At 35.1% G+C, this 27,474-nt stretch overlaps 1 protein-coding gene and 1 long non-coding RNA gene across 10 annotated transcripts in view; one reads left to right on the top strand and one right to left on the bottom strand.

The window, feature by feature from the left end:
* The window catches only part of MARCHF1 (membrane associated ring-CH-type finger 1), an 857,900-nt gene that overhangs the window by 38,792 nt on the left and 791,634 nt on the right, over positions 1–27,474 (top strand).
* LOC129059128 (uncharacterized) lies at positions 16,658–27,218 on the bottom strand. Its single transcript, XR_008524850.1, has 3 exons — positions 27,064–27,218; positions 20,423–20,631; positions 16,658–18,997 (listed from the first exon to the last, which is right to left on the bottom strand). It is a non-coding gene; the product is annotated as an uncharacterized LOC129059128 (long non-coding RNA).

The following is a 27,474-nucleotide window of genomic DNA, read 5'->3' as shown; positions in this document are numbered from 1 at the left end:
CATGATTTAGTCTTGGTAGATTGTATATATCTAGGAAGTTATCCATTTCCTCTAGCTTATCCAATTTGTTGGCATGTTATTGTTTATAATATTCTGATTATTTGTATTTCTGTGGTACCAGTTGTAATGTTTCATCTCTGAGTTCTGATTTTGTCCTTTATTTGAGTCTTATCTCCTGTTTTCTTAGTCTGGCTAAATATTTGTTGATTTTGTTTATTTTTTCAAAAAACCAACCTCAGTTTCATTGATCTTTTTTATTGTTTTCTAGTGTCTATTTATTTCTGTTCTGATCTGTGCTATTTCCTTCTTTATACAAACTCTATGCTTAGTTTACTTACTTTTTAAAAAATTCCTGAAGTTGTAAAGTTAGGTTGTTTATTTGAGATCTTTCTTTTTCATTCATGTAGGCATTTATCCCTGTAAACTTCCCTCTTATAACTGCTTTTGCTGTATCTCGTAAATTTTGGTATGTTGTTTTTAATTTTTTTTGCCTCAAGACATTTTAACATTTTTTAAAATTTAGTTTTGGATCATTGGTTGTTCAGGGGTATGTTGACTAATTTCTACATATTTGTGAGTTTTCCAGTTTTCTTCTTGGTATTGATTTCTAGTTTCATATTATTGTGGTTGGAAAAGATAATTATTATTCTAACCTTCTTAAATTTGTTAAGGCTTGTTTTGTGGCCCAACATATATTATCTGTCTTTGAGAATGTTTAGCATGTTCTTGAAAACAAGGTGTATTCTGCTGCTGTTGGATGGAATATTCTGTATGTGTCTGTGAGGTCCACTCGGTTTAAAGTGTAGTTCAAGTCTAATGTTTCCTTATTGATTTTTCTTTCTGGATAATCTGTCCGTTGTTGAAAGTGAGGAATTAATGTTTCCTACTAATATTGTATTGCTGTTCATTTCTCCCTTCAGTTTTGTTAATATTTGATTTATATATTTAGGTGCTGTAATATTGGGTGCATATATATATTTACAATGCTTTATCCTATTGATGAATTTACTTATTTTATTTTATTTTATTTTGAGACGGGGTTTTGCTCTTGTTGCTCAGGCTGGAGTGCCATGGTGCAATCTTGGCTCACTGCAACCTCCGCCTCCCAGGTTCAAGCGATTCTCCTGCCTCAGCCTCCCAAGTAGCTGGGATTACAGGCATGTACCACCAAGCCTGGCTAATTTTGTATTTTTATTAGAGATGGGGTTTCTCCATGGCGGTCAGGCTGGTCTCAAACTCCCAACCTCAGGTGATCCGCCTACCTCGGCTTCCCAAAGTGCTGGGATTACAGGCATGAGCCACCGTACCCAGCCTGAGTTTACTTCTTTATCTTTATATAATGACCTTCTTTATCACTTGTTACAGTTTCTAACTTAAAGTCTGTTTTGTCTTATATAATTACCCCTGCTCTTTTTTTGTTTCCATTTGCATGAAATTTCATTGCTTCACTTTGTTTTCTTAAAGCTGAAGTATCTTGTAGGCAACATACAGTTGTTTCTTTTCTAAAAAATCCATTATGCCACCCTGTCTTTTGAGAATTTGATCCAATTACATTCACGGTAATCACTGATGGGCAAGGACTTACTATAATCATTTTGTTGATTATTTTTATGGTTGAGTTACATATTCTTTGTTTTCTTTTACACCATTTTTGCTGCCTTTGTGATTTTGTAATTTTCTGTAATGGTATGCTTTGATTCTTTTCTCTTTATCTTAGTGTATCTATGATAATTTTTTGCTTTGTAATTTCCATGAGGATTTTGTAAAATACTTTATCATTATAATAGTCTATAAGTTATAAGTCTTACAGTTTTAGGTGATAACAGAATTTTAATTGCATATGAAACTGCACTTTTAAACTCCCTTCCTCAGTTTAGATTTTTAATGTCAAAATTTATATCCCTTTAATATCATGAATTTTTTAACAAATTATTATACCTACAGTTATTTTAAAATACTTTTGTTTTTATCCTTCATATTAGAGTTCTGTGAGAGCAACATATTAATTAGTCAGCCAGAATAGGGATTCTGAGGTACTTAGGCATTTTCTATGAAAGTGCCTACTCAACTCCTCTTGTGCCTTCTTTAGACAGGGGGAGAATTGTTAAGATTCTGTGACTTTTCTTGATCCAAGAAGGCCAAGCCAAGTGCTGATAGTCTTTCATTTTTTTTCCCCCAGGGTGATGCATTGACATGCTTGAGTTTGTATGCCTTCTCCTGATTCCACACAGTTAAGCCAGCTGGCTGCATGTGGTCATAAACTGTCTGCAAAACTCATACTCACCACCTGGGTGTTGTGTGGAGAGGAGGCTATGAGTTAGGGGTGTAAGGTGTGTGGACCATTGAGGGTGTCTGTAGGCTAGTTAGGAGGTGTACACATGCCAGATATCCCAAGTGGTTTTGGGTGGTTGTCCACAGATTGGTTAGTAAGGAATATGACCTCTTTTCCCTGCTCCCAGACTCTCTTAGCCATTCACTCATCCATGCTGATCATCTTAGTATTTTGGGTAAGTGAGAAAGATAACGGATCTCTTGGGCAGTGTTCTGCATAGCTGAGGGAACCAGGTGCTCACTCGTCACACTGTCACTTTTCCCTGTGGGCAGATCCCAGGGGAGGTTATCTTGGCATTGAGCCATGCTGCCTTGGGGTGAGGTGCTGCAGGTAAAAATGAATTATTTTTTACCTTTTTTTAATGCATCTATTTTCAGATTTTTGTGCTCCAACAGTCTGGTGGAACTTCTTTGGGGGACACCCAAATCCCACAGTTACTGTCATCCACTGGTGGTAGTCGAAATTGATACTTTTGCAGGGTGATGATGGCAGAAAACTCCCATTTTACCATCTTGTTAATTCCAATCAATAGCTTACTACTAATGTATTCAGTATCAAGTACTCCAAAACATACACTTTCACAGGTTTACTTTTTTCCTTTCTTTCCTCCCTTTCTTTTCTCTCCTCAACCTCCTTTCCCCTCTCCCTCCCTCCCTCCTCTCTTCCTTCCTTTCTTTCTTTTCTTCTTTCCTTCCTTCTTTTAGATACAGCTAATTCCAGTTGGAAGTTAGAAGATTATTTTATCTTCACTAGGTTTTGAAAGATTGATGGATAAAATTTTCCAGAGCCATTAAAATGCCAGTGTATATAAATTTGTTGCTAACTTGTAGGAGAGAAAGGTTTTTGTACATGCCAGCCCTATTGGTACTTCTTTCATGTGATGAGACAGATCTTTTTCGGTTAATACTAACAAGAACCAAAGAACAAGGATTTACAACCTGGTAGTAACCTTTGAATTGTTGCCTGCCACACCTACAAAATAGGGTGAGAATAAAAGCAGTGCTTATACAGATAATATTCGTGATTTTTATTCTTAAAGAAAATTTATCCTCAACATAAGTATAAGCAACTCCTACTGTGAAAGAAGGTATTCTTTCAATATACTGGTTACTGATTCCAAGATGCATTATTTTAAAATATGAATATTTGCTTCAATAGAAGAAGCATATAACTTTTGCAATGTATTATAAAATAAATGGAGCAAAGAAACTGATTTGCATAAAATGATGCTAGGGACCTCTGAGTTCTTTGAGGATGGTAAATCCTTCTTCAATGGATATTGCATATCCTGTACATAGTCCAAAAGGCAAAATTCTATCTGGTTAATATTTCCTTTATTCCTTTTTTTGTCTTAACCAAATACCAATGTTACTTTACCACCATAACACCACTCCCTAATGTTTACTAAGGATGTTTATCTGACATGGGCTATCTTTCAGGAATAATTGGCAGTGTTCAGAATAGCCAATTTGGTTGTTTCATCTCTCATCTATCAAGAAGCAGCAATTTTTCCCCTTTGGTGGTCTGGTTAGAAAGGTTTCCTTTTCACAGCTGTGAACCTTCTGCTTCAGCATTTTATATTCATGGGTTTGATACCAATGTTGTCTCTTGGTACAGCAAATGCAAGTTCATTAACTCCTATCAAACAATTCTGTTCTTTCCACAGCTACTTATTTTTGGTGAAGAAAGAGAAATATTTCTGTTGAAAATACTAGATAGCATACTAAGCTTGCCTGATTGATTAATGGAAGAATACATATATTCAGGTTTGTTCTAGAGCACTGTATTAAAGCAAATATCCCAATAAAGTGAGTCACGCAAGTTTTTTGGCATCCCAGGGCATACAAAAGTTACGTTTATACTATATTTATAGCATTATGTCCAAAAATATACCTATTTTAATTTAAAACTACTTTACTGCTAAAAAATGCTCATGATCATCTGGGCCTCCAGCAAGTCATAATTCTCTTTGTGGCTGGAGGGTCCTTCTTCAATGTTGATGGCTACTGACCAATCAGGGTGTTGGTTGCTGAAAGCTGGAGTGGCTGAGGCAAATTCTTTTTTTTTTTTTTTTTTTTTTTGAGATGGAGTCTCGATCTGTTGCTCAGGCTGGAGTGCAGTGGCACAATCTCGGCTCACTGCAAGCTCCGCCTCCGGGTTCACGCCATTCTCCTGCCTTAGCCTCCTGAGTAGCTGGGACTACAGGCACCTGCCACCACGCCCAGCTAATTTTTTGTATTTTTGGTAGAGATGGGGTTTCACCGTATTAGCCAAGATGGTCTTGATCTTCGGACCTCGTGATCCGCCCGCCTCGGCCTCCCAAAGTGCTGGGATTACAGACATGAGCCACCGGGCTGAGGCAAACTCTTAAATAAGACAATGAATTTTTTTCTCATCAATTGACTCTTCCTTTTGTGAAAGATTTCTCTGCAGCATGTGTTGCTTTTTGATAGCTTTTAACCAAATTAAAACTTTCAAAATTGAAGTCAACCCTCTCAAACCCTGCCACTGCCTTTTCATTTAAGTTTATGTAATACTCCAAATCCTTTGCTGTCATTTCAACAATGTTCACAGCATCTTCACCAGGAATAGATTTTACTTCAAGAAACCACTTTCTTTGCTCATCAATGAGAAGCAAATTTTCATTTGTTTAAAGTTTTATCATCAGATTGCGGTAATTCAGTTGCATCTTCAGGCTCCACTTCTAGTTCTCTTACTATTTCTACCACCTCTGCAGTTACTTGTTCCTCTGAGGTCTTGATCTCAGCAAAATAGTCCATGAAGGTTGGAATAAACTTCTCCCAAACTCCTGTTAATGTTGATATTTTGACCTCCTCCCGTAAATCACAAATGTTCTTAATGGCATATAGAATGGCAAATTCTTTCCAGAAAGTTTTCAATTTGCTTTGCCCAGATCCATCAAAGGAATCACTATTTATGGAAGCTATAGTCTTAAGAAATGTATTTTTTAAATAATAAGACTTGAAATCAAAATTATTCCTTGATCTGTGGATTGTAGAATGGATATTGTCTTAGCAGATATGAAAACAACATAAATCTCCTTGTACATCTCCATCAGAGTTCTTGGTGATCAGGTGCATTGTCAATGAGCAGTAACTTTTGAAAGGATTTTTTTTTTTTTTTCTGAGCAGTAGGTCTCCACAGTGGGTTTAAAATATTTAGTAAACCATTCTGTAAACAGATGTGCTGTCATTCTGGCTTTTTTGTTCCATTTATAGAACATAGGCAGATTAGATTTAGTATAATTCTTAAGGACCCTCGATTTTTAGAATGGTAAATGAGTGTTGGCTTCCACATAATGTCAAAGCTGCATTAGCCCCTAACAAAAGAGTCAGCCTGTCCTTTGAAGCTTTGAAGCCAGGCATTGACTTCTCTGTCTATGAAACTCCTAATGGCATTTCCTTCCAATACACGTCAGTTTCATCTGCATTGAGAATCTGTTGTATAGTGCAGCTACCTTCATCAATTATCTTAGCTAGATATTCTGGATTACTTGCTGCAGCTTCCATATCAGTACTTGGTGCTTCACCTTGCACTTTTATGTCACGGAGATGGTTTCTTTCCTTAAACCTCATGAAGCCACCTCTGCTATCTTCCAACTTTTCTTCTGTAGCTTTGTCACACTTCTCAACCTTCATGAATTGGAGAGAATCAGGGCCATTCTCTGGATTACGCTTTGGCTTAAAGGAATATTGTGGCTGGTTTGATCTTCTATTCAGACCACTCAAATAAGACTGTTTTACCTTCTTATCATTCATGTGCTCACTGGAGTAGCACTTTTAATTTCCTTCAAGAACTTTTCCTTTGCATTCACAACTTGTTTAGCTGTTTGCCACAATACGCCTAGCGTTTGGCCTCTTGGCTTTCAACATGCCTTTCTCACTAAGCTTAATCATTTGTAGCTTTTGATTTCAAGTGAGAGACAGTGACCCTTTCTCTTAAACACTTAGAGGTCATTGTAGGCTTCTTAATTGGACTAATTTCAATATTGTTGTGTCTCGGGAAATAGGGAAGTCCGAGGAGAGGGATGGAGTTGGAGGAATGGTCAGAGTAATCAGAATAGACATGTCGTTCATTGATTAAGTTCACAGTCTTACGTGGGCACAGTTCATGGTGCCCCCAAATGACTACAATTGTTACATCAAAAATTTCTAGTCACAGATCACCATAACAGATATAATAATAATGAAATCATTTAAAATATTGTGAGAATTAGCATAATGTGGTAAAGAGATGCAAAGTGAGTACATGCTTTTAGGAAAATGGCGCTGATAGACTTGCTCAACACAGGGCTGCCACAGACTTTTAATCTGTAAAAAACAGTTTCTGTAAAGTGCAATAAAGTGAAGTATAATAAAATGAGTTATATCTGTGTACATAAGCAAAATATGCATATTTATATACATATACACAATTTTGTAATCTATTATTTATATTACATCTTTATTACGTAAAGTCTGAAACACATGTGGAGAGGACAATGAAATGAATTCCCATGTTTCTGTCACTCAGCTTTGACAATGACCAACTCATGGCATTCTTATTTCTTTTTTTTTCACACTCCTCTCATTTTCTCTGATTATACTGAAGTAAATCCCAGACATTTCACATCATTCATAAATCTTTGAGTATATATTGTTAAATACAAGAACAATTGAACAATACCATAATATTCCCTAAAATTTAGCAATAATGAAAGTATATTTCATATAGGCAGCTTATATAACATAAACATCTAATTATGTTAATGTGTTTTTTTCTAAGTCATCTTGCAGAGCTTTTCACCCACAATCATAATCTTATGTTGCTGATTTGGCATTCAGACTATATCACAGATGCCCAGTTAATTATGATGCAGTTAAGGTTTAACACCAGTTGCATTGAGTTCTAGGTGCTTAAATCAGGGCTCTCCTTTTCTCTGTTCAAGGCCAGCCCTAAAGTAAATTTTGAAATGCAGTAAAACTGATCTTCTTTTCTGCACAATGTTCTCAGGAACCCAGCTGTCTCATGAATGTTGCCCCTAGAACTCACAAGAGGGCGTAGAACCCAACATCTTCCCCTGCTCCACAGTGCTGCCCACTATCACACCATCTAGTTTTAATCCCCACTTCCATCAGCAGTACAATATTCTGTTCTCTCAGAGCTCCATTTCCTGAGCTAAATTTTAGTAGAAGAGCAACTCATACTAATTAATGTTTGTGAATATTATGTCTAATATCTGTGAATCTGAAATACTCATTTTTGTAAAAGCAACCATGGCATTATTATTTTTAATAACAGGTTCTGGCAGGTAAAACAGGAATGTCAGAGGAGAAGAAAGCTGGAACAACAGTCCCTTGTGTGTCTAGGTGATATGTAAGCTCTAAGTGTGCTGAAAGTGACAAATAAAAAAGACCTGACGGAGGCAGGTTCTAGCCCATTATTCTTTTTCTCTTTCTATTTGCATACTTATTATTATTTTTTGGTCTTAACTTTAACAGGAACAGACAGAATAAGAGAAAAGCTAAGTTGTAAGGGAAGAATATAAGGTAGAAAGAAAGATAGAGGTAAGAGGGAAACCAGAAGGGAGATGAATGCTCTGTGGAGCATTGAACTTTGTGGGAACCTGACATATTTCTAATGAACAAAACCGTTGGGACTAGGACTATACATGTAGTTATTAAAATGATTTCTAAATGATAAGCACATGGAAGTTCTTTTATTTTCTTCTCTGTTATTGTATATATTTGAAATTTTACATAAAGACGAAGATAAGCTAGACTGTAAATTAAGAGATGAAAATGAGCTTCTTAAGACTGAGCAGTATTCAGAGATTTTCTTTTTATCAGTATACATAAAATTTGTCTTGAGAATTATTATAGATATGTAGATGTATTTATATACACATACACTCTACTATATATAAATGTGACGAAAAGGAAGGAAAATGGGATAAATTAAAGCATTGTTATAAATATTTTATAAAACAACCTGTTAAGACACACAATTTTAAAGAGAAAGAAGTGAACTCTACTAGCATTTTAATAGCCTTATATTATTACCTAAAATGTACATGCATATATGCATACAAACATGAAAGGCTGAACAAGCAAAATTAAAGTGCCAACATTTAATTGTACAAATGAGGAGTCTAGAATCAAAGAAGTACACTTACATTCTTTCTCTTCAAAATATTCTGTCTTAACAGCTTGCTTTGTAAAGCATTTGAAAGAATGCTTTAACTCGCTACCATTTTTCTTTTCTTTCTTATACAGGACCTTAGTTATTCAGCATCATAATTAATTCTTGCATTTCATACTTTTTTTTAATGTAACTTATTTTGAATGAGCCATTGTTTACTTTTCTATTTCCTCTGTCTCGGCCTTTAATAAAGCTCTAAGATTATAAAGGGTAATACTATTCACTTAGGAGAGAAAGTCTTATTATTATTATTTTTAAATAAAAGATAAGAGAAATATTAACTAATGATATAAAAAGGATTAATGAAATTACTTGAAAACTGTTTTCATCAGAATGGTGTTAATGGCTAAATATTTCAGGCTTTCAGGCAACTTAATTATCTACTGACACAAAAAAATGTAAAGCTTTAATTCAGGAAGGGATGTGCTTTTATGTATTTGTAGATACCATTCAAAATCACTTTTACAGAACTGGAGCATCATTATATCTAGGGCTACCCCTAAAAAACCTGTGATTTATATTTTTCAATAAATTTAGGTGTAGCATGAATGGTTAACAGCTTCATTTCAAAAAATGTGGTAAAATCCCAAATGCTGTTCTATAATCTTTAATATAAGAAATTTGGTGCTGAGTATGATTTTGGTGTTTTGCACAATATAATCCTATCCTGTATCAGTTAGCCTTGCATTTTCAAAGGCCCCCTACTGCCTTCATGCAGAGGACCAGCTATGTTCCTCGGCATGTTCATGCAGCAGCTTTAGTACATCATCATGTTTGGCTTTGTCTGTTTATGTATTTTCAAGGGAAATTATAATAATCTGTTTTATTTTCTAAATGACACACTTAATAATCCCAAAGTTTGCAACTTGCACAGTTTGAAGCATATGGAGCTTTCATTTTGTGACTAAGGGTGGGTTTTATGGACATATGTCTGTGTGTGTGCACCAGGCTCTTGGCAGCAGAGGCAGCTTCAAGAGATTAAGTGATGGAGGGGAAGACATGACAAACTTCGGAATTTCTTCCTAACTCCGTCCTGTACATGGGGTTTGGTTGCCTACAGGAAGGGAGTAGTGAGACAGCAACCTAATAAACTGGTTTTCTGTAAAGACTGTGTGGGCTCTGAGCAGACACAACACTGCTGTGTTGTCTAGGTGACAAAATAAGGTTTGCAGGTGAAAAGGCCTTTTTTTTTTTTTTTTTTTTAAACCTTCTTTCACAGAAGCTGAATTTGGACAGGGGACTTTAGAAGCAGAAGGGGAGAATGCCCTTGGCATGGACTTGGCATTCTTACAAAGAGTATTTTGCTGTGGTTACCCAAAGGGACATACTGGAACAAAAGAGGAAAAGTGAACAGATGCTATCTGGTAACTGTAGCTGGCAGATTGGTTTGTGAGCAAAATGAGACATCCCTATGAGGGCTTCAAGAAACACAGAGACCCTCTGATATGGTTTGTATGTCCTGCCCAAATCTCATGTTAAATTGCAATCCCTGTTGTCGGAGGTGGGGCCTGCTAGGAGGTGTTTAGATCATGGGGGTGGATCCCTGGTTAATGGCTTGGGCCATCTCCTTGGTGTTAGGTGAACTCTCACTCTGAGTTCTGGTGAGATCTGGTCATTTAAAAGTGTGTGGCACCTCCCCGTCCACTCTCTCCCTGTCTTGCTCCTTCTTCTGCCATGTGACGTGCCTGCTCTTGTTTTGCCTTCTGTCATGATTGGAAGCTTCCTGAGACCTCCCCATAAGCAGATGCTGCTGTGCTTCCTGTAGAGCTTGTAAAACTGTGAGCCAATTAAACGTCTTTTCTTATAAATTACCCAGTCTCAGGTATTTATTTATAGCAATGCAAGAATGGTCTAATATACCCTCTGAATCAGTGATGGAAATACAATCAGTAGATGGGGCTCAGCCCTTGTAATTTGAGCATTGATATAAACATGACCTTTTTTTTCCATCTTTTCATTTATTCATTCTTTCTCCTTTTTCTTTCTTCCCTTTTTTTTTATTTCTCCCTTTTTATTTTTAAATCACATGCTGGTGAAATGTGGAGCACATTGACTACTTTCTTGTATTGTAATATAAATACATATTATTCTAACACTTTAAGCAGAAGAGGGTTATGAATTATAAAAGAACCAGATGTCACAGTTTCCATAAGTAAAATGTTGTTGTGGAGGTCAAGGGACAGTTTACTTTTGCTAAAGTGCATCTGTTAGTTTCTGATGATAATGTGGATTTTGTTTGTTTCTGACAGTTTTTAATCTTCTTCCAAGGATTAAATGATTGAATATTGTTTGGGGTGAAAAGTTCCGTCTCCAGTAATGAGATATAGAATATTGAGGGAATCATTAAAGGATATTTATACAATGCATTACATGTATACTTAGGTTGGTGATCTAGTTGAAATATATTAGTGGTTCTCCCAGGAAAAAAAATCTTAACTGAAAGTTTATTCTGTGGCGAGAATGCTTAAACTAGGAATCTTTTGTAATTTAGTATGCCTCCACCCATTTTATCCTGTGAAATATATAAAAGTCACATTTAATTTGTTTAAAAATATTTCATGTGGCCGGGTGTGGTGGCTCCTGCCTGTAATCCCAGCACTTTAGGGGGCTGAGGTGGGCGGATCACCTGAGGTCAGGAGTTCAAGACCAGCCTGGGCAACATGGTGAAACCCCATCTTTACTAAAAATACAAAAATTAGCTGAGCATGCTGGTGCATGCCTGTAGTCCCAGCTGCTGGGGAGGCTGAGGCAGGAGAATTGCTTGAACCCGGGAGGCAGAGGTTGCAGTGAGCCTAGATTGCACCATTGCACTCCAGCCTGGGCAAGAAGAGCAAAACTCCGTCTCAAAAAAAAAAAATTTCATATGACTCGATACACTGATTCAATTATCCACTTGGTCTTTGCTCTTCAGTTGCACGTTATCTTTAGTATTTGACTGATTTGAGAAATACATACACTGAAACACAGTTTTCATATTTGAATTGGTGAATACATTCTTGCTTTAATTAAGATTTTATATTATCTCCTTATTTTTGATATACAGTTGTAGAACTGAATAAATAAAATCATAAATCTAAAGATTACTCTTTGCTGTTTGCATGTCAAAAAGCAAATATTTGCCATGTTAATGTTTTAGCATCTTTCAGAACACACCTAATTTGTTGCACTAATGTTTTTCTTATTTAGATATGAGAAAATATGTCATGTGTTAAAATATTGGTCTAAATCTAACTTTAGAATTTTCTCCACAGATATTTTTAAAGTAAAAAAAAAATTCATGATCCACAGCCTTCTGCTCTTCTGATTTTGTGTACTCTCCCTGAGGGTATAGGATAATATATAGCCCAGGTTCTGATGGCACACAGTTTTATATCTCTAGCCCAAATATCTCTCCTGGGACTCAGGTGCGAAGCCTAGCTGCATACTAAAAATGTTTTCTTGGATGTCCCACAGACAACCCACATATGACATACCTCATGCTGGACTTTCCTGCCAATCTGTTCTTGTTTCTATTTTAAAGAATAGCTGCACCAGCTTTCCAGCTGCAGGGGCTGGAAACTACAAGAGCTGGAAAGTTATTGTAAATTCCTTTGTTTCCCCAAATTCCTACACCAAATTAGAAACCAAGTATTAAAGATCAATTTCCTTTATTGTTGTATGTTTTTCCTTCCCCTTCCTGACATTGCTTTAGAATGTTCTTCCTGAATTACTGTGATGGCATCCAAAGTGGCCTCTCAGCCTCCAGTGTCACTCTCCCCAGGCCAACCTGGACTTGGAGTACAGGGGTGACTGAGCATGTCACTCCCTTACTTAAAAGCCTTTTAGGGTCATGTTGAAATTCCCAAGCATACAATTTTTTTTTCCTCTCTTTCCCGTGTCATTTCACTGACCTGACCACAGCCACCTCACCACATTCCTCTCCCTTGCCCTGACTTTAGCTCCAGCTGTTGCAAAAATGAGTTGTAATTCTCCTTTTAACATATTAATGCTTCATTCTCTCATCACTTGCACAAGCTGTGCTCTTCACTTTTCCTCCATTCTTTAAGACTCATCTCAATAGTCATATCTAGAATTGGGTTTCTGTTGACTTTTTAGTTTCATTGAGCAATGCTGCTCCCTTTATTTCCTCAGGAGACTGCATATATCTAATAGGAGCTGTTTTACAATGACTTGCAATTGTTGGTAACTTGTTCATCTTCTTATTGAACTACTTGAAGTTAAGACTATGTTTCTGATTACTATTTTTATTCTAAGTGCTAAGATAGCATCCGGAGTATAGTAGACACTCAATAAATATATTTTGCTGACTGAATAGAAGATAATCATAATAGCTAACACCTACTAGTACTTATATGTTGCCAGTGATTGTTCTAAGTCATATATATATATATATACACACACACACAATTAATCCTCACAACAAACCTATGAGGTAGGTACTATTATTAACCCCCTAATGAACCGATAAGAAAAGTGAGGCATAATGAAGTTAAGAACAATACCTAGGGTCACAACAAATAAGCAGAAAATCTGAAATTAGACTACAGGAAGCCTTTAGTTTGGCTCCAGAATCTATACTTTTAGCTCCTATCTGTGAATAAGTAAGGTTTGTGGTTTAATTGAAAACGTATTAGTTGCCTCAGAAAATGTTTAGTTATCTTATTGCTAAATCTAGTTTATATAAATACAACTTCATAAACAGCACTTTGAATTTGTCAGATAGATATAGTTCTGCTCTACATAGCAGCAAATACTCGCTTCCTATAGTGACTTTGCTATATTCCTGATTTCATTTCTGTCTACCAACTCACTGGTCCTTGTCCATTTCCCTTGTGCTATGTTCTTCACTGTCCAGTAGCCACAGTTTTGCTAGCAACTATCTTTAGAGCCATGTGTTCTCTTCCTGTTTTGATGATTACCTGTATCTCTCTTGGCGTCCAATTAATCCTTATTTTTGGAAGAATATCTTTGATATAACAACTTTTTGCTCATGAAAATTTAATTTCCTTTTGAATATGATGTAGACCACTGGCTGGATGCCTAGATCAGAAGATGATGTGGATCATAAAAACTCGTCATTTTGCATCTCATTGTCTGGCAACTGGGACCACACCCATCCTGCTTTTACATTGCATTTAACCCCATTTGATAACTTGCTATTTCGATCATTATGTCCTCAGTGGAGAGCTGCAATTCTAGTAAAGGCAAGAATTTTTTAAAAAGGAAGGAAAATTGAAATAATAACAAGGTTTCTTTACTGCTTGATGAGACAATATGCTACTGGTTTGGGAGTTTAGAATGAAAAACACAGAGAATATTTTACTATTAAGAAATGTTTTCAAGCACTTATTAAAATTGAAAGTTTTGGAATCGACATAAAAATGTACAATAGTGAACTGCAGCTTGAGTGCCTGTTATAGCCACTGCTCTATGTATTATGTTTTTAATGCAAAATGTTATTTTAAATTTATTTTCGTTTTTATTTTTATTTTTCCCCTTGCCTCTGGGCATCACTTATTTCATGTACGGTATCTTTGCCATATTATAAAATTTTAACATGGTGAAATGTTTCTATCATATTTCTATACATTTTAGGTTTTCTTTCTTAAGCACTGAGGTCTTTTTTGTTTTTATTTTTTTTGAGAGGGAGTCTCGCTCTTGTCACCCAGGCTGGAGTGCAGTGGTGAGATCTTGGCTCACTGCAACTTCCACCTCCCGGGTTCAAGCGATTCTCCTGCCTCAGCCTCTCGAATCACTAAGGTCTTATTTGTATTTGTAATCTCAGGTTTTGGAATGAGTCTTCTTGTATTGGTTTTGTAAGTTTTGTTTTACCTTTTCTTTAAATAAGTGTGTTTAAATCATCTGAAACTAATGTTTGTATATGACGTAAGAAAGGGTTCCAACTTCATACTTTTAGGTATGTAGCAAGTTATTTCAGTATTATTTCTAAACAATCCATCTTTTAAAAAACTGTATTGGACTATCATGTAGTTTTCTCACAAATGTCTGTGCAAATATATATATATATATACTCATATACATATATATACTCATATACATATATATATATATATATATATAAAATTTCTGTCTACCAACTCACTGGTCCTTGTCCATTTCTTTTGTACAATGTTGTTCGCTGTCCAGTAGCCACAATTTTGCTAGCAACTATCTTTAGAGTCATGTGTTCTCTTATTGTTTTGATTGTTACCTGCATCTTTCATTGTTACCTGTATCTTTGATTATTACCTATATATGTAGTATGCACACATATACATTTAATATAGACTTATTTATTTCCACTGATCTATTTGTCTACTCCTATTCCTATGCTAATAAAATATCGATATGATTACTTATCTTGTAATATCTTATAAGGCAAATACATGTTGTCCACTCTTGATATTCTTTTTTTCCTTTATTGTACTATTCTTCGTTATTCTTGGAAATTTATTTTTTCATATGAACTTCCATATCATTTTATTAAATTAAAATTATTGGTATTTTAGTTATAATTGCATTTATTGTTAAATTTTTAAGACTTTCTATTTTGGTTATATAAATCATCCAAGAAAATAGAATGTATTCCCTTTCATTACAACTTCTTTTGATCTCTTCCTCAATCATTTGTTTTGTTTATATAGATGTGAGACTTTCTTGTTAAATTTATTTCTAAAGATTTTATATTTTTGTTGCTCTTGCAAATATCTTTTGTTATTTTCTTTTCAAATTACTTATTGCTAACATAGAGAATAAATATTTATTTCTTCCTTATAAGCAGAAGTTTTTCACTCATTGCTAAAATGGAGGATAAATATTGATTTCTTCTAGCTTCTTACATTCAGAACTTTGTTGAATTATTACATTGAGTATAGAGATTTTTAAACTTAGAGTCTTGAGTTTTCAAAGTATAAAATTGTATAATAGGTTCATCAAAGTTTTATATATTCTTTTTCGTTATTTATACAGACAATTTTATTTTTTTCTTTGATTATATTTACCAGAATCTTCACATCAATGTTCAATAATAGTGTGTTTCCCTGTGCAATTTCCGATTATAATTGTAAATGTTTTTGGGTTTCAATATTTGGGTTAATATTAGTTGATTTTTAAATAGTTGTCAATATATATCAGCAGTGTTTTATGTTTTCTATTTTATTCAGAATTTCTTTTAGGAATGTATGAAATGTGTCAAATGCCTTTCCTACTTCTAATGTTATAATTGTATGATTTTCTTCCTCTGTTTGTTTGTGTAATTTGATTATGTTATCAGGTTTCCTGAAATAGACTTGGGTCATGGGGTATTAATCTTATTACACAGAACTAGGTTCTATTTATTCATATTTTACTTTAAAGTTTTCATTGAAATAATTAAAATTAGTCTTTATTTTTGTTTGATCTTTGTTAGGTTTTGGCATGAAAGTTATGCTGTCTTTCTAAAATCAACTGAAGAATTTTCCATGTCCTTTTAGCTTTTACATTGTTGAATATTTTAAATAACTTTGAAAATATGTGTTCTTTAAAAGTTAGGGGCTAGATAGAATTTGCTCTGAATCCCCCTAATTCAGGTTATTTTTCAAATAGTATATCTTTCATCACATTTCCGATCTCTTTATAGCTAATTGATATACTGCTAATTTTCCACGTCTTAGGTCCAGCTTGGTAATTCAGATGTTGCTAAGAAGTATGTTATTTTCTGTCACTTTAAAATTTACTGCCGTAGTTTCAATTATAATTTTTCCATTTCAAATATAATTTTTTAATTCAATGTCTTCTATAAATGATGTGTCCCTCTTCTTAGTACTAATGCTGCCTTTTTTTTTTTTTTTTTTTGTTACTCATCCTCTCCTTAATCAGTGGCTTATTTGCTTCATTGGTATCTTCATAGAAGTTTTGAACTTATATTCATTAATTTTATATAATTTCTGCTTTGATATTTTACATTAATTTCATCTTCCAATTTTTAAAATAAGTGTAACTGACATTATTTCTGTTTTCTTATGAGGACTATTTTAAAAGATATGCATTAATCTTTAATATTATAGGCACTACAGACTGTATATTTTCCTAAGTACAGCTTTTGCCATGTCTCAATTATTCTCAGATAGTGTTTTCTTATATATGCTTTTTATACAGCTTATACTTCAGTTTTGCTTTCCTCTTTGATCCAGGGATTATTTTAAAAGTATGTTTATTAATTTGAAATAGGCTATGATTATCAAACATTTTCTAAATTTATTATAATATCAGAATAGCTAACCTGTAAGATCTTAAAAAGAAACAACAGCACAAGCTTTCTTAGAGGGAAAGTATATGATTTATTTTTGTTGGTGTTCCATAAAAGTACTAAAAACTGTAAATTTTCTAATGGAGAAATGTGAGGTTCTATATATAGCTATTAATTTGATTTTTAAAGTGAAATTCTATGTATCTTTGAAAGCCATTTATAATTTATTCTATTTTTAAATTATCAGCTTCTACTTTGATTACTAACAGTTTTTACTTTACATGTTTAGCAATCATATTTAGGTATCTTCAAGTTTATAGACATCATGTCTACTCTTAAATTACAATTACCTAATATTACTTTACCTGTGTAGGTAAACTTAAAGTTCCACTTGAGCTGATAATATTATTGATATTCTTGCATTCTTTCTGTCTTTATTTATACATTTTGCTTTGCTAATCCTTTTATGTTGTCTTTTTAAATTTATTTTATTTTTGTGAATACATAGTAGTTGTATATACTTATGGGATACATGAGATGTTTTGATACAGGCATGCAATGTAAAACAAGCACATCATGAAGAACGGAGTATCCATCCCTTCAAGCATTTATCCTTTGAGTTACAAACAATCCAATTAAATTCTTTATTTAAAAATGTACAATTAAGTCATTATTACTGACCATAGTCACTCTGCTGTGCTATCAAATAGTAGGTCTTATTTATTCTTTCCATTTTTTGGGTACCAATTAACCATCCCCACCTCCCCACAACCTCCCGCTACTTTCCTCAAAAAACTAAAACTTGAGCTACCATGTGACCCAGCAATCACACTGTTGGGTATATACCCAAAAGAAAGGAAATTAGTATATATTGTCTTTCTTTATCACTTTGATTTCAATGAGTTTCTTAAATAGCCTGTAGCTGAGTTTTTTGCTTGTTCATTTTCTATTTTTACCCAACACTACTTCTTGGCTACAGTTTTGGTTTTTAATTCAGTTTTTATCATCTAATCAATAATTTAGTAAATGATGAATATATTCAATTTTATTGCTTTCATAGATAACCATTTTCTGTAAAAGAAACCGTCCTTCCTGAAGTGTTTCTCCTCACCCCCACAACACTCATCTGAAAGAAATTTACAATATTTATACTTCTGTTTGTATTCCTAGGCTGAGACATTTTACTCTATATTTCCTTCACTCAAAACTTTGAATTTTGAAGTCGCTGTAATAATAGCTATGACTTTCTAATGAGGATTAAATGAAAAATGCTTAAAGCATTACTTGATATATAAGCAGTCAGTAGCCACATAGAATCCACAGTATGTATTAATTTCTATGATTATTATAATTAATTATATTAGATTACACTAGTACATTTATCTACTAGTAGATACAAGAGCCATTGATTGCCATTACTTATTTTCCTCTTTATCTTCCCGGTCTTTAGATCTTTTGTGCTATCATTGGAAAAGTTGGGTACGTGGGTAATATACCCTCAGACTCTTTGCATGTTCTCAAAATTCTTCCTTTAACACTAAAAGATGAATGACACTTTATCATAGTTCTAGGTTCTGGGGTTGCAGTCCTTGAATTTCAGGGGTCTTCTAGATGTTTTTCCATTAAATTCTTTCATCTGATGTTGCAGGTGAGAAATCATATGTAAGCCTGATAACTTTTTCCTTTTCATGTAATGTATTCTTTGTATATGGAATAGTTTTTTTTAAAATTCTTGGTGTTCAGGCATGTTGCCAGGATGTATTATGTTTATTATCTCCTTGTATCTTTTCTCCATTATTAAAATATTTCTTCTACTTGATTTTTTAATCTACTATAGGAGGTCTCAACAGAATCCAAGCACTCTTTAAATTCATCCACTGAGTCATTTACTTTGCAAATCCTAATTTTTAAAATTACTTTGTTTAATGCTGTTTACTCCAGAAAGTCCTTTCTTTGTGTTGAACTTGTAATTGCTTCAGGTATTCTGATGATATATTTTTATTTAAATCATCAGCTGTCTTCTACAGAGGTTTTCTATCACCAGCATGTGTTTGTTTGTTTTGACTTTCTCTCTCTCTCTGTCAGTTATTGGACCGTTTTAGATATACTGTTATATTACTTTAAAAATCATCTCTGTTGGAGTAGCCTGTAGCCCTAGTGGCCACTGTGTCACATATATCGGATCCTCTGTATTCACCAAATCACTCCCTGATGCTTGTCCCAGGCTCTCACTCCATCTGTAATTGAGAAAAGCCATATAAGATCTCTATTCCAAGACTCTAGCCAACGCTTTGCTGACACTTTTCTGGCCTTTGACTTGAGAAAGACGGAGAGATGGGAGCTGGGAACAGCAGAGCAGAGGTCACCTCCCCAGAACTTTCAGTTCCCAACCTACAACCCCCCAGCCCCGCTCCCCCCACACACTTTTCTATCACATTTTAAGGACATATCTATACTTTTACTTAAGGGAAGCTTTTGTTTTGGAGGGGTCACCAGTTCCAAGCACCTAGATTTCTTTTAAGGATATGAATTCCTAGGTCATTCCCATGTTGTAGTTAATTGACAGGTTTTCTGTTTTCAGTCTTCTCTGTGTGTTTGCTTATAAGTATAATGTATATGTTTATCTGGGATGGCAAAGGCTATACATTTGTAGGTGTGGTAAAAAGAAACGCACAGTAGAGAGGAAGCCTGTGTTTTCTTGTTGTGTCTCTCAGCTTGTGTGTGGAGACTGGCAAGTGAGAAACAGTTGTCCCTTTCCTTCCAGAGCTGCCACTTCTGTGACTTTAGTCGCCTTGCCCACGATTTCTCATCATTTAAAGAGCAGTAATTCCTTAGTTCTCCTACTTCTCCTACTTCTGGCGTTTTGCAAGGGCTCCCCTCTCATGAAAGATTTTGGATAATAATGTTTACCTTGGGAACCATCACCTGGCAGAGGATTTTGGACTTAATTCCCTAATGAATGAATTCTACCTTATTAGAAAATTTTCATGATTACCGGGCAAACTAAGTAGAATGCTTAATTCCAGGAAGATAGAAATATTGTTTTGGTTTCCATCATTTCTCCAGCACCTAAAATAGTGCCTGGCACATAGCAGATGCTGGCAAATGTTTTTTGAATAGAAAATTGGACTTAGTAATACAATTAGACTCATGGATGTGTGAAAAACATATGATAGAGATTGTTCTTGTCTGCATAAAGCATAAAATTGTGTTTATATTATCCCTCTTACAGTAAAAGAAATTATACATATGTTAATGTTAAAATGTCTAGAGAAATGTACCATAAACTGCTTGGGCTTAGGGGTTTATTATATTGCTCATTTTACATTTGTTTTCTGCCATTCTCTGTGGTTATTTTGAAACTATGCATACATTTTTGCATATTACTTTGCTGTTCTCATTCTGGGACATAAATATGTCCAGCAAGGCCCCCAGCTATGTATAAGTCATTCACAAAGACCACTACCTCAAATACATCTTTGTTTTCCTCTTTAAAATAAAGGATCTATCTGATTATCTGAACTAAATTAAACTGAACTAACTAAATAAATTATCTGAACTAAAGAGGAAAAGTAATTCTTTCAAACATGAGATACAGTATTAGGGGTCTGACATTTTTCACATTCTTTCCTTATCAATGACAATTTTAAAGATCTTTTTACCTCACATGGGCTTATTAAAACAGGACATTTTTAATTAAAATATTATTCTTGCTTCTTCATCGAAGAAATATTACATGCAGCACAGTTTGGGGTGAATTAGTCAGGTAAATGCAAATTCTGTTTGGGATGCTGCTCATCTTGCTTGCCATGGGTACCAGGTCAGTGTACAGTCATTCCTTGGTATCCATGGGGAATTGGTTCCAGGACCCCTGTGGATAACAAAATCCATGAATGCTTATGTGCCTTATATAAAATGGTGTAGTATTTGTAAATAACTCATATACATCCTCCTGTATACATTAAATGATCTCTAGATTACGTATAATACCTAGTATAAGTTAAATGCTATGTAAAGATTTGCTATGTTATATGGTTTAGGGAATAATGACAAGAAAAATGTCTGTACATGTTCAATACAGGCACAACCATCCATTTTCTTTCTAATATTTTCAATATGTGGTTGATTGAATCCATGGATGTGGAACTCATGGATACAGAGAGCCAACTGTGATTATCTTTGGAGTCCACCCAATTCAGATATCCAGAACAAAACCTGAAGAAGTTCTTTATAAACTCTGTACTTTATAATGTCAACCAGATAAGTTGAGTATTATCAAGTCACAGAATGAACTGAAAATTTCATGATTAATTTAAATAGAAATATATGTGTGTTTTATATATAAACATATTACAAATGATATAGATTAGTCTTCTCATATTAAATTCAATTTTTTTTTATAAAAAATACTTCTGTGGCTAAGTGAAATGTAAGTCTAGTCCTTCATAATCCAGGTCAGGGTTGATGAACCTTGTCTTTGTCCTACATTACACACATTTCATGCTGCTTCAAGGCATTTAACAATAGCCACATAGAATCCACAGTCTGTGAAAGTACTCAAGAGTTACACTTTAGACAGTCATCATTCACATTCATTTCTATAGGCCAGTCATCCTTGTTTTTCATTGTATGAAACTCGAAGCAATTGCTTCTGTATTTACCAATTCTTAAAACGCCTGCCACCTCTTTTGTGCTATAATGTTCTCTCTCTCTTTGTAGGGTGCTTTTACTCTCTGACATTTTAATCTGTGTCCTTCTCCATTATAGTCAGTCACTTTCACTTGACCATTTCTGAATTACGTGTGGCAGTATGAACGTTTTACAGAACTTCACTCTACAGAAGAGAGAATTGATTCCAAATCTAGTATAACAAAACCAACCCCCTTACTTCCCACGTTAACATCAAACATTTCCTTGCACTGTGGATTTTACTTTTTGGCTATCACCTGCATGATTGCAGGCTGTAGTCCACTGTCTTTTTCTAGAACACAAGTCTGCAGTTGATAACAGCTAACATTTTTTGAACAATTACCATGTGTAAAGACTTGTTATAAATGCTTTACCTCTATCAATTCATGTAATCCTTACACCAACTCCATAAAGTAGATTTTGTTATTTTCCTCATTTTTATAGATGAGGAGCCTGAGGTAGACAAAAACTAAACAATTTGTCCAATTCATACATTTAGTTGAAAGAGTAACCAGGACTGAGATCCAAGCAATCAGCATCTCAAGTCTGCATTGGTTACCAAATCCTGAAAATCGTTTTTAGCCTGGATAAAAGTGCCTTACCAGGAAGGAAAAAATAAACAGAGGATTGAAACACAGTTGACCTAATTCACATCGAGTATGACAAATATGTGGGCTGGTATCTCCACATATTTAGTAGGCCCTCAGCCTGTACAAAGCTACTCCTCCATTGATCCACAGTTTACCCACCAATTCACAGCCAATACAACAAAAATCTTGCCCCCTCGCAACAGGCTATTCTACTCTATTCTATTCTTTGATTTCTTTTTCAGGCAGAGATGGCTGGTTGTCTCCCAATACTCATTCCGTTTTCTTGAGTAAAAGTGCTGTTCAGCCAATGTAGTTTTCAGCCTCTCTCCCTCTTAGGAATGACCCAGTGACTGAGTTCCTGTCAATGAGACAAGGGCAGATGTGTATGGGGTATTTAGGGAATCTCTTTTGAAAAGGGGGTTAGTCTCCTTTTTCACCCTCTTGCTTATGTAGTGGATGTGATGATACAGTTGTATGTGTAGGCACCAGCACAGACCATGAAGAAGGCAATTGTCCTCCAGGAACAGCTGTGAGGTGAGCTGGACAGAACCTGAATCTGAGTACAACTTTGAGGTGCTACTCTACCAGCTTACTTCCAGGTTTCTTTTAAATATAAGAGAATTAAACTTCTGTCTTGTTTAAGCAACTGTTATTTTAGATGTTGTATTATACAGCTGAAGTTAACTGACACGTACTCTAAGTAGAAGAGTTTTGAACTAAAGGACAATACCAAATCAGGTAAACTGGTTAATAATAATTTGCAAATAATATAATTTAGAGTACAGTTAGTTGCTTATTTTGAAATACAAATGTATTTACTTATGTCACTTTTCACATCTTCAAAACATTAGCTACTAGAAAGTAGAATGATCAAGACAATAATAGAATAACTTTTTGTATTAGTTCATTCTCACACTGCTATAAAGAACTACTTGAGACTCAGCAATTTAGAAAGGAAAGAGGTTTAATTGACTCACGATTTTGCAGGCTACACAGGCATCTGCTTCTGGGGAGGACTCAGGAAACTTACAGTCATTGCAGTAAGGGAAATAGGCACATCTTATATGGCTGGAGTAGGAGGAAGAGAGCAAAGGGCAAGGTGCTATATACTTTTAAACAACCAGATCATGTGAGAACTCACTCACTACCAGGAGAATAGCAAGGGGGAATCCATGTTCCAATCCTTCCACCCGGCCTCTTCTGCAACACTGGGGATTACAATTCAACATGGGATTTATGAGGGGACACAAATCCAAACCATATCACTCTTAGCATAAAAGTATTTTTTAAAAAAAATATATTCTTTGGTTCTCTTAAAAATTGGTACTTCACTTTTTTAGGAGTGTTGTCGTTGCTGCTTCAATGGGTAAGTATAGGATTTGGATATTTAAAAATATTTTAGGCAGACTTTTTTTATTGTGTCTTTTTACTCATCTTTTTTCTTATCCTTTTTATAGAAAGCACAATGTTAGCACTGATATCTAAACAAAACTTTCCTTTCTACCCTTTCCCATCTCCCCTAATGAATTTGTTGCCCTCTTAAAATGAGTCAACTGAGATCTAAATACTAACTAGCTGGTGAGCAGAATCTGCCTTTCATTGCTCTAAAAAGTAGTTGCTAGTATGACTTATTCATGCTTATTTTTACCAAATCCCTCTCCTCAAAACAAAGAAGTCATTGCTACTTTTGACATGGCATGCTAGGTTTGGAAGGCTAGTTGGTTTGGGAGTGGGTAAACCTGACTTCCAGTTCTGATTCTGTTACCAGTGAGTTGAATAACCTTGAGTAATAACAGGCACTAACATTTTTCACTCCTCACTATATGGCAGACACTTGTCTTATCACTTTATATATATTAGCTCATTTTGTCAACACAATAACCTATCGAGAGGAGTATTCATTATCACTTCCAGTTTAAAAATTAGGAATTTTAGATAGAGATTAAGTAATTTGCACAAGGTATTACAGTTAAGCTAGACTTAAAACTCAGCCTATCTACCTACAGATCCTGCACTCATAACCTCTACTCTGTATCTCAAGTTATATAACCATTATAATAACAATTATCTCTAAAATCAGGTTGATGTTTAGCCAATTCTTTTGATATATTTAAAAGCATCTATGATTAACAGTGTAAATAGATTATTATTATATATGACCTAGTTATGATCCATAGGGATTTCATATAACTAACAGTCTCCCAATACCTCTCAATGCTCTAGCCAGATGCTTTGTGAAAAACAGAATTTCTTGAGGTGACTGAAAGCCTTCAGCTTTCTGATAGAGGTCATCAGCTGGCCTGGGGCAGCTAAAGTAAGTTCTAAATCATTCATAAAATGGACTATTAATTTAGACAGTAGACAACTTTGTCTCCATACGTTTTCTTTCTTGCTTCCATCTGACAGTGATACGGGGTCCATCTACCTCCCTTTCTTATGATACTGTAGTTGGCTGGATCCTTACAATATGGAATATAGTCTGCATATTGAAGTGCTTTTTACCTTGCAGAATTAGAAAACTTTGATACAAACGTTGCCCATTGGTGTATTAAGTTCTCATTGATCTGCCATGTTTCCATAGTGGTTTGCTAACTATTGCATCAAGATGCTTATGAGTCTTTTCATTGCTTCTGCATTTTCCACAAGATGGCATTGTGATTGAAAGTTAAGGGTCTGTGGAATTCTTTTTTCTTTTTTTTTTTTTAGTTAAATTAACCCAATACAGAAGAAAGCTAAAGTTAGCCTTAGCTACTCTTACTGGCATTGTTCACTTGGTTTTAATGAGAATCGAAGTGTTTTATGGAGCATAAACAAGTTTGGTGCTTCATGTGTAAAATGCAGCTTGGTCATCTCCCTTAGTATTCTGCCATACTCCAGTAAACTGTGGCATAACTCTTCTCTGTTTTACTAATGTACTCTGTTTGACATTTACCTGGCAAGTGGCTTTAAAAATCATTTCTGAATGTTGTTGGATTGTCACTATTACAGATAAGAGTTTTTAGCGAACGTAATCAAATGATATACACTTTTTGATATTTTCTTGGTTGAACAAAAAGAATAGGACCTGGGAGGTTTTATTTTACTTACTATAGTAAAATAAAAGTCATCACATTATAAACTTAGTGAACATAGTGTCTGACATACAGTAGAGATTTGATACATGTTAAATATACAACTAAGAAATAATAGGAGGTAGTGGTGATGAAAGGCAAGAGCCACATTAATAAATTCCTAACAAATATTTATTTAAAATTTTATATGACTGAGAAATGGTATATTTTGTATTCTACAGAATATGGTAAACTTTCTAACATATCTGAGTATTTTATTTTGGTTTTGGTTTAGTTTGGATTTTTCCAGGGTTAAAATCTGGCTCACTTTCAAGTGTATGCCTGCGTGAGTACTGACCGGTAAAACTCACGTTGCCTGTGGTAAAGGTGATATTTGTAAATGCAACAGCAGGAATTATTAAGGGTTAATGACTTATGTACAGCTGAGAAAATTTTTAAGATAAAATTAACAGTGAAACCCTTCACATTGGACCTTGGGTGGTAAGAAGAGAGAGCAGCTATTCCCAGGTGTCTTTCCCTAGAGAAGTGTGATGCACAAGATTCATTTAATTGGTTCCAGCATTATATGGATCTCTCTTGCTAGCAATTAAGATAAAAGATAAGTAACAAGCTGTGACGAACACTCCATCTTAAAGTCTGAACTTGAGTAATTAAATATAGACAAAGTATACTTTCTCTAGTCTTTACAGAAGTCATGATGAAAGAAACGATCCATTCTGACACAAAGCAGAGAATTCCATAGAGCAATTTGAGATAGAGAAGACAATCAGCAGAACATGCTGAATGGGCATAAATGAAGGGGCTTCTGCAAAAGCTGAAGGAATTTAGCTCTACCTTCGAAACAAAGGATTTTAAGCAGGAGAGTATCGGGATGTGATTTATGTTTTGGAGCACTCCTTCTGGCATCTGAATGGAAATGGAGTAAAAGAGATGCAGCTGAAGCTGGGAGACAGTTTTCTTTTAGGCAGATAATGAAGATAGGAACTGGAGCAGATTAGCTGGGATACAGAAGTCATGGATTTGAGAATTATTTATGAGAAAAATCCCGTCAGGGCTTGGTAATGGATTGAATGTGGGAAAGGAAGGAGGCTCAGACTGACCCTCAGGTTGCTAGTATGGGTGACTGGGTAGATTTAATTTTCATCCACTGAGTTAGGAAATCTAGGGAGAGGGGTATTTTGGGAAGATGATGCATTCCATTATTTGGATATTTTTTTTCTTTTTAAAATGCACATGATTTTAGAGAGGAAATTCATTAAGCTTTAGTAACTATTTAAAACTGCTAATATTGTTATTTAGGGAGGAAGAAAGAAGAGAAAGGGGAAGCTGCAGCTCTGGCAGAGACCATACCCACTTCGCTACTCTGCCTGGCATGTCTCAGCCTTTGTTCCTGTGTTTCTAAAATATATCTAAGCAGTGTATCTTTACCCTGCAGAGGATCTAGGCTTTGGCCCAGCTCTATCAATAAGCTTAGATATTGGGGGGGTCATCATGGAAAGTTCTGTTTTTTAAGGAGTCAGATGATCAAAAGAGGATCACTGCAAATCTACACTTTTTTTTTTGAGACGGGGTCTTGCTCTGCCACAGGCTGTAGTGCAGTGGCACGATCTTGGCTCACTTCATGCTCCGCCTCCCAGGTTCACGCCATTCTCCTGCCTCAGCCTCCTGAGTAGTCGGGACTACAGGCACCCGCCACCACGCCCGGCTAATTTTTTTTTTTTTTTTTTTTTGTATTTTTAGTAGAGAACGGGTTTCACTGAATTAGCCAGGATGGTCTCAATCTCCTGAACTCGTAATCTGCCCACCTTGGCTTCCCAAAGTGCTGGGATTACAGGCGTGAGCCACCGCTCCCAGCCTACACGTTTTTAAAGAAATATTTTTATTGATTTTTTCAGAGAAAGACAAGGCATCCTTAGTGCCAACATCCTTAGCATTGAGAGTGTGAGTACTGACCTTCAGAGAAGTCCTGGCTTGTTCTACAGTTGCTTTATTGTTCTAATGCAAACTTAGAAGTTTGTGGATCCGTAGTGCCGGCACAGGGCTCATGCAGGCTGACGCCATATGTCAATTACTACTTTTCTTGTGTAAAACATCTTTCTCTTTAACATGCATCTTGAATTCAATTTGAAAAAGGTTATTAAAATCTATTGATATATATATTTTTTTCCTTCCACATGAAGAAACACTGAGCGGTATGAGACTAAGAACTTCTGTGGGTTTTATGTAAATCGTAGATTCTTTCTCCAATTTTAGATAGTTAAGATTAGTGTAAAGAAAATAATTCACAGGTGCTTCATTTGCTTTTAGTATCTAAAATACAGTTGCTTTACGTGCAATTCTAGCAAAACATCCCAAATGTGACCT

Source organism: Pongo abelii, chromosome 3, assembly GCF_028885655.2.
Source record: "Pongo abelii isolate AG06213 chromosome 3, NHGRI_mPonAbe1-v2.0_pri, whole genome shotgun sequence".
Classification (NCBI taxonomy): domain Eukaryota; kingdom Metazoa; phylum Chordata; class Mammalia; order Primates; family Hominidae; genus Pongo; species Pongo abelii.
The sequence above is the reverse complement of the archived record's forward strand: the minus strand, read 5'-3'. Positions and strand labels throughout refer to the sequence as shown.